The sequence below is a fragment of the Anticarsia gemmatalis genome, chromosome 20 (assembly GCF_050436995.1).
Source record: "Anticarsia gemmatalis isolate Benzon Research Colony breed Stoneville strain chromosome 20, ilAntGemm2 primary, whole genome shotgun sequence".
NCBI lineage: Eukaryota > Metazoa > Arthropoda > Insecta > Lepidoptera > Erebidae > Anticarsia > Anticarsia gemmatalis.
The window spans coordinates 9,620,849-9,635,533 of record NC_134764.1 but is presented as its reverse complement, the minus strand read 5'-3'; the positions used below and the strand labels follow the sequence as shown (position 1 = coordinate 9,635,533).

The window sequence follows — 14,685 nt, the reverse complement described above, 5'->3', positions numbered from 1 at the left end:
TTATCGCAAGTAAAAATGGCATTCATTCATTTGGTAAAACGTTATATAGAATTTTATTAGTGAAAAGTATTTTTAAGACGCCACGGTTTCTTTCATGTGTCTGAGTGGTTAAATAAAATTTTAGAGTATGCTTCGGAAAACTGTCTCATGGATGACATCTAGGATAACTTTCCTACTTGTCCTAAATATACCATTTCCCAAAAAGGTTTCAGATATTTCCTCGATTCCTTCAAGATAATGCATTGATACGTTTTTTCCAATAGCAACCCTAGTGGAGAGGCTGCAAGGGTTATTTATTTTGGATTAGCAGATGAGGATGCGAGGATACGACTATTATTACGAAAAACCGCCTGTTAGCTTTCGTAATAAGGATAGAGGTATGTAAAAAGTAGGTTCTACGTAATGCTATATGTGCGTGATTAGTTTTTGTTTACCGTTGACGAGTGTTCTAGGTCAGTTTTCTTCTTCCAGACAAGTTTTGGTAACAAATGGTGTATTGAATCAACTGTTTAGCTATTTTGTCGATATGAGAGTTCTAAAACTATTATTTTTTATTTCAGTTTTCAGGTGGCGATTTAAGGTATAAAGTAATATACTAAAAAGGATTAGTTTAGTCTCTTCTTTATCTAAATACTCTAAAAGCTTTTTTTAAAGGTTTTCAACGCATACTATCTATGGAGTATCTATCCAGCCAGTCTACATTAAAAATGAAGTGATAAGTTGTAAAGATACCGTTTGCCATATATAGCTAAAGCCTATTATACAATGACCTGATAAATTAATACTAACTTCTACCATAAAAAATGTATTATTCACAGTTATTTACCCTTCCATCCATCCGTACTACAAGCTGTAGGGGTCAAGAAGCAATTGTGTGAGTTTTGCGCGCCACTCAATTAATCGCAAGATGGCGGCCGCCACGAGAGGCACAAGAACACTCGTGTTATGCCACGGGTAATGAAAGATAACGCATTGCATTTTTATATGTTTCGGTTTGAGGTTTATGGGCTTTTGGTAATAGATTGTTAATTTTTGTAGCGATGTTTTTTGAAGATGACGATTTCGGTTTTTTTCTTCTTATGAAAGATGTTCTAGATTTTTAAAAGAAGGCACTTACGATAATAACGTAATAATTGGTAAAAATATGATTAATAATTTAATTTGAGCAATTCTTAAGATGGTAGCTAAATACTTAATTTATTTTGTTAAATCCAAGACGACAATGTTTGGCAAATGGTTGTAAGTTGATATAATTAATTTTAATTTTCAAAAGAGTTTTTTATGGAAATCGTCGAAAGAAAAAGAGTTTTCGACATGAAACACATTCCAATATAATATAAACCTAAATCATATTATCCCCATAGTTTTCCATTGACACTGTTATTTTGAAAGTGCATTGCCAGTTTTTCCTGTTTTTCTCAGAGAAAAATAGCAACAATCCGTGGTCTTTTAATCCACCCACGTGAAAACACCATAATAGATTTTCCTCAATCATATTTGTGATAAAAGATTTTACAAATATTATATATTTTCTTTGTTATTCTTGTTTATAAATAGACGCGTAGGCTTGTCGTTCCAAAGTTATTAGAGCAACTGAAACCTTATACGCAACTAAAAGTTTTACGAAACAGATAATTCTAGGTCAGCCTTGAAAGTGCTGTAAAACTTTAGCTAGTGTTCCCGAAGTAAGGAAACCTTATAAAATAGGCGTCTAGACAGAGAAAGATTAATAAAATTTAAGGTATTAATAGTTATGAATGATGTTATTTATAAGTATTGCTTAACTTCGCTCAAGAACTCCCCAGTTTGTACTGGTAGTTCTTCTTTTGCTTAACAGATGGCGTTACTGACTATACGCGGCACAATTTGGTGAGAGCAATTTCACCTCTGGCTGAGTGAACGAACTTATATCCTTTGTAATCGAAGTGATAATAATATAGAGATTTTGAGTACTTTGACACTACCTTAAACCCCCATTGAATAGAATAGTTTATAAAAAAAACATAGTATGCATAACTAAATAAATAGTTTCCATAGTAGATACTAGGCATAGTATTTTCTTATCATGACAAAATTAATCCATACTTAAAGATAGTTAATCGGGGTAAGTAGTAACTTAAGTAAGCAAGAGTTCAAAAACTCTACTTAATAATTTCCTCCACCCTCAAACAAGTCACATTTTCTAATTACTTAAATCCACTCCGGCTTGCACAGCCCGAACTTTCCCGAACTCCAATCGGGTGACTTCGGACACTTCATATAAAGTTTACCCTCTCGAAAAACGCAAGGCGTTGGAATGTTATTGCTACCATTATGACAAGCGTGACCCCTTGTTATTGGTAGCCCTGCTGACCCAAGCTGGGAAGTATAAGCATGATAAATAAAACAATATGGCCACGGTTTGTGTTGCGACGATTTGTGGTGAAATACTTGCATTGCTGACCTTTTTGGAGGGATAATTTGGCAGCCATGTTTCAGAAAAGGTATGCAGGTTGTAGGTACGAATGTTGAGGTAAATATGTGAGCTTGGCAAAGAATCGTGCTAAGTTTGTTTATGTTGTGTAGGAAATAGAAAAAGAAAAAAGAGGTATTATGTTATAAAAATAGGTTATTTTCCGAGGTCTACTTTATTCAAAATGTGTTTAAGGCTTCAAGACTATGTTCCTAACTTTATTTTATGTTGCTTTATAAATTACGTCATACGACATAACACATAGAATACAGTTCTTTGTACGTTCCTGCTTAGAAATAATTTTTTATGCGTTATAAAAACAATCTAATTGAAAGTTAGACAATTATATGCCTACCTCTATGGGAAAAGGCGTGAAATTATATATGTATGGAAGATTAGAAACTTTTAGCAAGATAACAAAAAAAAAAAAGTGTTACCTAGTTCATTGTGTTCGAACAAGGTCATATTTTTTCAACAATAAATATTAGCAAGCCAAAGCATAATATATGCAGAGATAGAGTGTAAGACAAATCACCTCTCAAGCCGCCGCGATATATAACTCATTCTTATGAACAGTGAACAGTAACCGGCTGCCACAATTTACGCCACGATGACAAAACAGCTGATATTTCCGTGTTTTTCCTACGATATAGAGGCCTACTATTTGACGATATTCGATAGTATATACTCAAAAATGTTGTGAGTATTTCGATCGAGAGTATGTGAGGATTATTTCGATAGTGGTTTAAATGTGAAATTATGTTTATAGTCGTGCATTCGGTGCATTCAATATGCGTTAGTATGCATTAAAGGGAATTTGGTAGGATGATAATAAAATTGTGAATTATGAACAAACTTACTCAGTAAATATATTATAAAAATGGGAATCTTTGTTATGTATTGTATTATTCGAAGATACTGAAAGGTGGGTTTTCTGGATCACCATTTCGTAGAGAGCCTTTGCATGCACGACTTATCTAGATTGTTGTATCAAATAGTTCACCGTTAGCTGGATGAGTCTACGAGTCTCTTATGTGCTAAATTCTAAATTTTGTTTCCATTGTTCAGTCGAACCTTACACACAAGTCTCTCTGCTAAGTTTTCGGTGTACAGAAGCACTTTGAAAATAGATCTATCATCTCGATCAAGACATTCGTATCAGGTTTGTCTAAATATCTAATCTTGTTATTAATATTGCAAACATCGTTTTCAGTTATTTAGCCTAGCTAGCCTAGATAAGCATGGCAAAAGCAATACCGTAATAGAATTCTCGAGAACCACAAGTAACCGTCCAAACAGGGCGATAATATTTTATGCATTATCCTCTCGGTAGGAACGGCGTTAGAGGCGAAAATAAAAACACTCTTAGCCATCGCTATGATATATGTGATGACTGGCTCACTTCATGTCGTAGACCGAGCTATGAGGATGTTTTGTGGTTATTGCTGCAAGGTCGGAGACGTTGACCTGATAAGAAGTAGTAGTTCAAAAGACTGTTTTCTTTTTGAAAGTGAACTAAAATAATAATATGGTGTGTAGTAAACTAGTGCTATCAAAGTCATATTAAATAGTGACTCTGACCACCAAAGGATTGTGCGATCACTGGTTTAAGAACTTTTATTTGCTTGCCTATACCCTACTGTCCCTTTGCTGTATAATATTCTTCTTACACTATGAAAAATCCACCAAATTGTACACGTTCATGTAGCAACTCTGCTGTATCTTTGCAGCGCTTTAGGAATTGTATTAAAACGTTTATCTATAGTATTAAAGCTTATATAGATCTTTAAATAAAAAGCAACTCCTGCACTAAGCATTACCGTTGTGTTGCTTGGACTTTTACAAACACACAATGTTATACAAATAACGGACACGGAGAGCAAACCGAAATAAAAAAGTAACTTTACGAAATCCATATAAAATACGAAATAAAACCTTTCAGCTATCACGTATCTCAGTTGTCAAACATTTGAAAGCCACTATGCTGTACATTGTGTACACTATGCTCTTAGAATGTAGTGATTAACACGTTACATCAAAGCAGCAATGTACTGAATAGTGACCATCAATTTGACGTACACTAGCTGTGAACTGAGAGACGTGATAAGCCCGCTGATTTTTTAAAATTTTGATCATGCAATATTGTCAGGTTATCACTGCACCAGAAGATGTCAGATTAGTCAAATCTTAATGGCAATAACGTAAGGTCTAAAATAATAGCACAGCATTACAGATATTTCCATATGCATGCAGAATTTCATCTCGATTGAATATCGGAACGGACTAGTAAGATTACCATATTATTGCATTGTTATCGACATTACATATGCATATAACTTAGTCCATAACTTTGTCTGTGTAACTTTAACTGTGAATATTCGAACTGCGTTATATTTGATCGGTTTGAATGTTACTTCTATTGTTATTGTTTGTTTATAACTACTTAAAAAAGTAGGAGATATACTATCGTTGAATGATTGTGATTTCTTATAATAATATGTATTTTATTGTTGCCTAATTTTATTTTATATTTAGACCCTCCATGCTACGTTTTGTGATAACAGATTTGGATAGTCATTGGTTCTAGTTCTATTTTATATAAGAAAATAAAGTTTGTTACAGTTTTTATTGATGTGATCGCTAAAAATTTAAATATGATACAAATTACAATTTATATTAATAAAAATGCATATTTGTCTGTTTAAAATACCAAGGTTAATACGGTTATTTATAAAAAAAAAAAAAAATCTTCCATATTTTACTGTATTATCTACATTTTTTGTGCCGTGACGACTAATTTATATGAACATCTGTGTAGCCATGGACATAAGTTGGTTAAAAAGCTCACCTATTTCGACCTTTTTTCTATATACTAACCCATCTATAAATTAACCACACCAAACATCACCTTACCGTCACTATCTCTTATTATTCACATTCGAATTCAGAATTTTTATAGCCAAAATGGTAAAAGTCTCTAAAAACATTTTCACACAGCCATCGTTTGCATGTCTCTTACGTCACGAGGTGAGTGGAAAATAGCAGAAATCCACCACGTGCCTTTATGAGACGTGGTCTACATAAATTATATACGTTGATGTGATATGAGGTATACATTATTATTACCCTTATGTATTTTGTTTGATGGACTATAAATAGTATTTGAGAGACAAAGATTTGGATTGTTGAGGAGTTTTGTTTGTATATTAAATCAATATTTTTAAAAATCATTATTATGTTCTGTTTCATAAATTGTCATTTTCATATTCTGTGATTTCAAGATTATTTCTTAGAACCTAAGTTAGTAGCACATTTATTTAAAAAATATTAGGTTAATTATAAGATTGGTAAGTAGCTGTAATACCTTAAAGCATAAGTTACATGGTTTTAGAAATTTCAACATCAGTCGTTTCTAGGAAAATTCACAGTCGACTCAAATACAGTTTTCGTGCGAGCTAAATTACAGGATAAACGAGAGTATACTATAACACTAAATACGTGCAGATACAGAGAAATTAAATATTCTAGTTAACCGAGGAAGTAATTTAAAAAAATATTTATTTAAAACTGACCCATTAACTAGCTTAAAAGTCGTCAAATAACCGAATCAAGTAGCTATCTCTCATGAGAAAACTTAACCAAAGCGTGTTAGGCGCTTAACACACTGCCCCGCACCACGCAGCGTAGCGCGTGAATGCGTGTTCGAACGTTGCTTGTAAGTATCTCCGTTTGTATGGAAAACACGCACAGTCTAACACACAGAAAATGCATCCACGCGCGTTCATGCGGATCACGCGCATACACGCGTGTTTCCATACAAACGGAGATACTTACAAGCAACGTTCGAACACGCATTCACGCGCTACGCTGCGTGGTGCGGGGCAGTGTGTTAATCGCCTTAGTAATAAAAAAGTGTGAGTGCAAATGTGTGCAACAGTGCTGCCACCTGCGAGTCACTTTGTACCGGTATATTGGAGTCTCAGAGGAATGTGGGTATACGAGTATTTAGCTCGGCTACAGCTCTGTGTGTAATATTTGACTCTCATGGCGCAGTGGTGGAGGTAGTTAGACGGTTATATTAGTATGGAGATGGTGTGTGGTTGGTTCTAATTTCAGAACTATGTATACCATATGTTATTGTGAACTAATACTGCTTGTTATATCAAAAATAAATGGGGTAGAACTAAATCTAAGCATAGAGTAAATTATATAATTAGAGTAAACTTTATTTATTTCATGAAAAAGTCATCAAATAACCGAATCAAGCAATTATCTCTTAAGAGAAAACTAAATCAAAGCGTGTGAATGATAAAAAGTGTGAGTGCAAATGTGTGCAACAGTGCTGCCACCTGCGAGTCACTTTGTACCGGTATATTGGAGTCTCAGAGGAATGTGGGTATACGAGTATTTAGCTCGGCTACAGCTCTGTGTCTAATATTTAACTCTCATGGCGCAGTGGTGGAGGTAGTTAGAGGGTTATACGTAGACGATGTATGGTTCTAATTCTAAATGTAGTCTTGGACTTGCTTATTTTGCTGAAAATAAATGGAGTAGAACTAAAATGGCATCAAGTAATGTAGGTATAATGTAAACGCCAATTATTTTTTAAGACGTAGTTATTTTCGAAAAAAACATTAATCTTTAAATAATATAAACTACTTCCTTTTATTCCGGAAAATCCGAAATCGTAATAAATAATAGTAAGGTATTTAAAAAGCCATAGAAAAGTATAGAAAATATCACGCAAACCACTTTACTTCGGAAAGTATAGGTGTCTTCCTACTCATGATAACAGCATAGACTAAAAATAAAAACAAATCCAATCTCTTTGAGGGAAAACGTCGAAGTTCTGAGAAAATTGTTAAAGCATAGACAAGAAAAATGCTAGAGTTATATGCACATTATTTTTAAGTAACTTAACATGTAAGAGGATTATTTAAATCGACTTCACTTTGATTTAACTGTACGTTTGGTCAATCGACTTAATTTTAGGTGGAGTAGATTTTACTCTACTGATAGCTACATACTTTTTACATCTTAAGATGACCGTAGAAGTTATGTCAAAACCATCTCTTATTCCACCTCAGGGGGGCTATCACGTATCTGAGTTGACAACCATTTGACAGCCACTATGCTGTCCATTGTTTTCTTCCTTAGATGATAGTGATTAATACGTTACGTCAAAGCATCAATGTACTGAATAGTGACCATAGATTTGACGTATACTACCTCTCAACTGAGATACGTGATAAGCCCGCAGGACATTGTTTAACTCGCAATCTACCTATAAACTATCATAACGATAATACTAATAAACCTTCAAAAACATTAAAGCTATATTTAAAGTCCCTAGAGATCACAGATCGTCTAAACAGATGCAAATTCACATTGAACGTCTTTTACTTGAGTGATTAAGAATGTCTATAACACTCCCTAGAGGGCTCTATGTAGAGTTTTCAAATGATTTGAAGAAAAAGCTGTTGTTTATTTGTTTTTTGTTTATTAAAATGGACGTATTTGTTGCTGTTGGGGATTAGTGTGAAAACAATACAATATTATTGTTTTGACCGTCTATTTATAGATTGGTAGGGACTGTTTCGTTTGGAAATAAAATTAGTGGGCTAGCAAATTAAGTGTCGTAAATAAATTATATATCATACGTGGGCGTGAACTACGGTATTTTCATCCGGCTTTGGAAAATCTAAATTCTCTTGGTATCACTCACGTTTCTGATACGTAATAATAATTTTGTTAAATAACTTGATTTTAGAATTAATTTAATTGAGTTTAAAATAAGCCGTTTTAATAATTAGCCGTAATTAAACTTACATCTTTTATTAATTGTAAATATTCTTGTGTAATTAATGATATTCACTTTATTGTAAGAATACATCCTTTGACTGTTATGCTTTTGTTCTTAGCAGTATAATACTACTATAATACTTTGTGACACAAAATAATACTTCTCCATTATTGTTTTATGATTACCTAAACAACTCTACATGTCCTTCAATAGATACCACTGGACTTTGCTTGCGTCGCCTTCTCAGAACACATATGCGAGGAGCCAATACACCGTATCATGACAAACTTAGGCCATTATATATTGAGTTTGGCTTCGATTCCAGGAAAAACGGACGAATCGTTCGCAGTCTAGCGAGCTGACCCTATATAAACAGAAAAAATAATGGAAAATATATATAAGAAGGGATAAAACCTTAACAAGGTGAAAATGATGACAAAGTAAAAGGACACTAAAATAGATTTATTAAATATACTACAGAATTGCTGTACCCTTTCTTATGTATATTTTACCACATATAAATAAGGCTCGGTAAGGGTATAAAAAAGGGTAAAATATCGGTGGAAGTTTTAAAACTCTTGCTGTCACTATATGTATCAGACAAGTTATCCGAAACTCATTAATAAGTAAAGAAACTGGCCCTAAGTTTTCATTATCAAACAATATGTTTTTGCCAAATAAAGTGTGCTTTCCGAAACAAGGTAACTTCTAAATGACCTAAAGACTATTTGCACCAAAACTTACTTAGCCCATAATTCGTTTATCGAACAGTTTCAGTTATTCCAGCTCTACAAACAAACACTCTACAACACGAGTCTAATAAATTAAATGCATGTTTAATCAGAACATTCCACAAAAGGAAAGCGAACGATTCGACAACAGCCTTACTCTACTATTAAAAAAACAAACGTAGAGTCGCGCCTCGTATCTCTATGTAGCACATTTTCACCCGTCGTTTTATCGCTACGTCATATAATCGTGTTTATTAACGATTTTTAATTGCGAAATTCTTCAACCCGTAGAGTTCCTTCGCGCGGGAAAGGGACGAATATAGTTTGTCTGTCGCCAAACTTCGTGGTGTTCACCCAGTGTACTGCCTTTAGGCTCGGTGTTCGGACGTGTCGTGTGCCGCGTTTCATTAAAGAATACTTTCGTAAACTGACGTGCCAGTGTGTGTATCGTGAATGTAGGAGTGTACAGAATAAAGTGGTTGTGAATGATTTAAACTTTTTAAACTACGGTGTTTAGATACTTAGTAATTAGACATTTTTGTGGTTTAAATATTATTTTTGTAAGATTTGTGTGTGATAGTGTTGTGTAGCAGGTAAGGACGTCTTTATAGTAATGTTATGATAGTGCTGTCAGGTATTTTGTAGCTCTTTATAATGTAGGGTTGTGTTATTTCACAAAACTCGGTGTCTTCGTTATTTTGGAATATTTTTCCAAGGAAATTTGTTTTCAATGTCATGCTTATTACACTACAAGAGAATGAAAATATATTTTGAATAAGTGTCATTAAATAGTTTGCATTCTTTTAATTATAAATATTAAAAGTAGCATTTGACTTTGACTGACTTTTTACTAAATTAAAACAGTTTCTTCAAAAGAACTCTAGCAAACAAAAAAATAACTTACATTCAAATACATCAACGAAATAGACTACAATGAGGCTTTTAAAACATTTTAAAACGTAAATACTAAAGAGCACTTTGATTAAAAACTTAGCTCTACATAGAGACTGGTGAAAAAGAGAAAAAGGTTTTTCTTTATCGCGAAAAGTAATTAATAGGATGTGTCAAGTGATGACTAGCGTTTTGCGAAATAGCGAGCGAAGCCTCTCTACGATTAAGGCTCTATCTAGACCAAATTGGGGGCATGTTTCATAACGACCTAGGATATTACTTTGCGCTCGGATAATATTATTTTTGCTGAATAAATGATGTGTTCGTTAATATTTGAATAGTTTTGCTAGCATATGCTTTTATTCATACCATAAGGAGTAATGTATTTATTTATGATAACAATATTATTACAAAATGGAAATGATAATGAAAACCTGCTCAAGGTAGGGTTCTAAGAACCAAATAACATTTAGTAAATACCTTTCCCATATTAATTAATTTCCTATTTACCAAAAACCCAAGTAAAAAACATTGAACTCAAGTAAACTCTACCGCTCTACCTCTATGAAGGCAAGTAGTATATTTTGACGAGTAGGTACAATTATTTCCTTGGAAACGAGGTCGGCTGTTGTGCATTATGTTTAAAATTTTCTTCGGCCGGAACCCTGCTCCGATTCACTAGGCTCGGTAGGCTCTACCATTGACATATTTTTTACACAACTCTACTTGTACAGACGTGGGATGTAAATGCATTTGCGTGTTATTTCTTTGATCGTGTTTGATGGATGATAAATGGAAATTAATGTTCCGATCCGAGATGTTTATTTAAAATCATTTTAGTGTGTTCAATTCAAAAGTGAAATAAAAATAAGTAGAATAAGAAATTACCGCATCTTCAGTTTTTTTTAATAATATTTCATTTTGATATATCATGATAAAATTTAGTTTTTAGTCGTAAAGTGAAACGAAATGATCACCTAACTACTCACCGTCATAATAAGTCAATACAAAAAACTTTTATCAAATTAATATACAAGTATTAATGAAGGAAGCGGTACTATAGATAGAATCTATAACCCGAAAATGTAGAGCACACAATAAGACCGATAAATACTTCGAAGCTGGAGTTCGTAGCGCGTCTACGATAGCGCTACGCCGTAGCACTTTACTTACTGCAACTAATTGAGAAAATAATTTAATTTTCAATTCCTGAATTGATATTAATTGTATCGATTTTGGAGGAGTTAAACACCTCTTTTCTAGATTTGTTGTTTCTTTTGAATTTCAGTATGGTTGCAAATCTTGTGCAATAGTGAAGCGATTAATTTGAAATCAACTAAACTTTGTCTTCATTTGATAATTACACACGCACGGATTCACTAACGCCTCCCAATTAGTTAACTTCTTAATGTAAAGTAAAAGGTGATTTAAATAATGTGAACATCAACTTGACCAAGGAAGACACACAAAATAAGGTTAAATCCACAATAAAACACATTTTTATTTAAAAAATGCCCTACTAGGTCTTTAGTAATATTAGCATCGCAAAACCCAACGTTTCTATTAAGCCAAAGTGGGTATTTAAGTTGCACCACCTCCATGTGTGAATTAGGCCCTAACGGTCGTATTATAGAAAGCACATTGAATAGTACAACAATTTTTAATCTCCAATACACATTCAAAGATCCCACGAGACCGAGGACAGTGTAATTACTAGCGCTTACCTCTGCATGCCGTGAGCTGCGATACAAATTAAGATTAATTCTCCGATATCTGCTATCATCCCTGAGGGCTTCCCTATATGTGTGGGTGTACAAGTTTATCGTATCGCTGTGTTGTACCGTGTCGAAGAGCTTGTTCGTTTAAGGGCTAAGAATCATTTTACTGTCGCTTGAATGCGGTAATTGTTTTATGGTAGATCTGACTATAGTATACGTTATCATATATAAATTTTCTACAATTTTCTGAATATTCGGTATTGTAAATATCGTTGCTTGGGGACAATGTAGTGTACATTATAAAAGAACTATTGAAATTGGTTCAGTAGTTTTGAACTAATTATATTTTACTCATTACGATCTGTACAAAATGGTTCTCTTATTAAAGTAAGAATATTTCCCAATAAAGTACGGTTGATAACGTTACGTAAGGTAAGAAACTAAAAAAAAATAAACACCAAATCTTACTAATACCTGTAAGTACTTTACATAAACGCAAATGTTTCTTGCACTATTTGTCTATAATACTTTGACCTACCTCCCAGGACAGGGTCATTTAGCAACGCCACAATTTAAATTCTTTACAACTAAAAAATACCAACGCAAAAAATTCGCGAACTAGAGCTATAAATATAAATTCAATCAAAATATCCCTAATCTTTAAAACCGCACGTATCTGAAAGCCTTCCCACACAAAACACAAGACGGATATTAGAAGCCTCGAGAAACAATTAAAAATCTCCTCAAGATAGGCCGGGTAATTAATTACCCCCATGGTAAGCTCATGGGAGACGGTGAATTAATGGCAGCGAGTTATTGTGGAGAATATATTAGCACATCATTTTGTGGTGCGTTGATATGTTCTATAAGCCAGTAATGTTTCACGCAATGAGTAATGCATATTTTTCAGTCAAATTTACTTATATTGCCTCTGTGTGTTGAATTCAATAGTATATAATAATATGCGATCTTCTAGTGAATCTAGTCATTTCCACATATTCTGTAATAAGTTAAGTAAATTTCTAAAACATCAATTATCGAATTTAGCAGAATATAAGATACCTTATTATCTCTATACATGTATTATGTAATGAAAGAAGATCATACAGTACACATACTTTTATACTTGACATCTGTTGTGTTTTCAATTAGAGATCGATCTTATGACACACAGCGCTCTTTTGTGTCTAGATGACCCTTTTATCAGTGCTCTGAACTTATCGTGAAATTATATCTTTATGAACAAATTTTTGTAATAAGACATTACCGTTCAATTAGTGGATATAGATTTTTTTTAATCTAAAAGAATTAGGCTTTACATCAATCATGCTGGCTAAATGTTAATTAGATTTTTTGTAGAACTAAACCACACATGATTGTACTCATTTTATAAATTATTTAATTCAAATATGCACTTTAGAAATATTTTAAATCCATATTTCAAATGTAAAACCTTATTCCTATAATTTCATCATTTTCCTATGATTTATTTGCATGGAAAATGTTTAGGTTGGTCTAGTTTATTAAGTTGTTACCTATAACTACAAGTTTAACCTTTCATATACCAAGAACACCTAACCTAAATTCCCAAACAATTCTCCACTTTATAATATCATAAATACATAAATGTCTCGTTTGAAGATCAATACAAGACAAATATTGTGTCTGCCCGCAGTTATTTGTTCGCAGTTCTAACGATACCGATGTAGAGTCCTTTGAGATAGAGCCTTTGAATTTGTGTAGCTCTACTGTTTGATACGTATTTTAGGTTGATTATTATTTACGATAATACACTTAGATGTTAGTAATATGTCTGTTTCGAATGAAATCTAGGTATGGTTCTCTCGGTCTTCGAAAATTAATTTTGTAAACTAAGAATATTTTTTTCAATACATTGTCGTAGAGACTTTAATCTTTTGTTGCACTTGAATTTTGATTACCTGATATTACATGATTATGTAAGACAAGGCTAGCCTTGTCTCACCATGGTCGCAGTGGTCATAGTCTTATTGATTCATAACTACATCAGCGATGACAGGATTTTGGTATTTCCATGAACCGCACCTGTCAGTTAATCCCTGTATAATAAAAAATGACTGACCCGCGCAACTTCGCTTGCGTCACGTAAGAGAGAATGAGTCAAAATTTTCCCCGTTTTTGTAACATTTTTCACTGGTACTTTGCTCCTATTGATCGTAGCGTGATGATATATAGCCTAAACCCTTCCTCGATAAATGGACTATCCACACTGAAAGGTTTTTTCAAATCGGACCAGGAGTTCCTGATATTAGCGCGTTCAGCCAAACAAACAAACTCTTCAACTTTATAATATTAGTATAGATAAAAATTGTGCAAGTGAAAGTTCCAAGCTGAAGCTTTAAACGTTAAATGCCATTAAACTGCAATCTATAAACAGAATGAACCTATATTCACTAAGTTGAACACTACGTTATACTGCTACAGAGTGCTACAATATGTTGTAGCACCTCTACGAATATTAACTGGAACGTAGTGCGAGGTCAATTGATAAACTAATATACTGTAACGTGGGATATTGTTTTATATTACTTCTTATAAACAATTGTTTAAAGCATTTGCATGATTTTAGTACAATATATCAGTATGATCTACAATAGTATATTTTTCTTGGAAAAGAAAAACAAATTAGTATTAGATTTCTTTAAGTATGAGTAGGTAAATGTAGGCTTCGGTACTTAATAATTTTACGGTTAAATACTGAATCATGACTTAAATATGTGATACCAGAACTAACAATATCTAACACTTTAACTTGTATTTCACGCATAGATACTGTTGGGACAGAAAATAAAAAATATGTTTTTTAATAGGGTAATAGAAATAGTTTCCCGTATTCAGTAAACCGGTGTTTTTTATTCTATAAAGACAAATATAAGGGTGCAGATAAGCTTATAATAATCCTAGGTATTTCTTTGACTCAAAATGGGAAAAAAATGTAAACCCTATTATTTCAAATAATATAAAATTTTCAATCAATTATGTGTTTCATATTGAAATCAATTGACTTTTTCCAGTATAGTACTTTAACGTCAGTCACATGGATGCAATCAT

General features: G+C 33.1%; 1 protein-coding gene across 3 annotated transcripts in view; it reads left to right on the top strand.

Annotated features, from left to right (window-relative positions):
- The first annotated feature begins 9,365 nt into the window (after window positions 1-9,365).
- Window positions 9,366-14,685, top strand: part of LOC142981790 (uncharacterized) — a 360,767-nt gene continuing 355,447 nt past the window's right edge. For all 3 annotated transcript variants that reach the window (XM_076127897.1, XM_076127898.1, XM_076127896.1), the window contains exon 1: window positions 9,366-9,579. The gene's annotated coding sequence lies outside the window, so the exon portion shown is untranslated. The remainder of the gene's footprint in view (window positions 9,580-14,685) is intronic.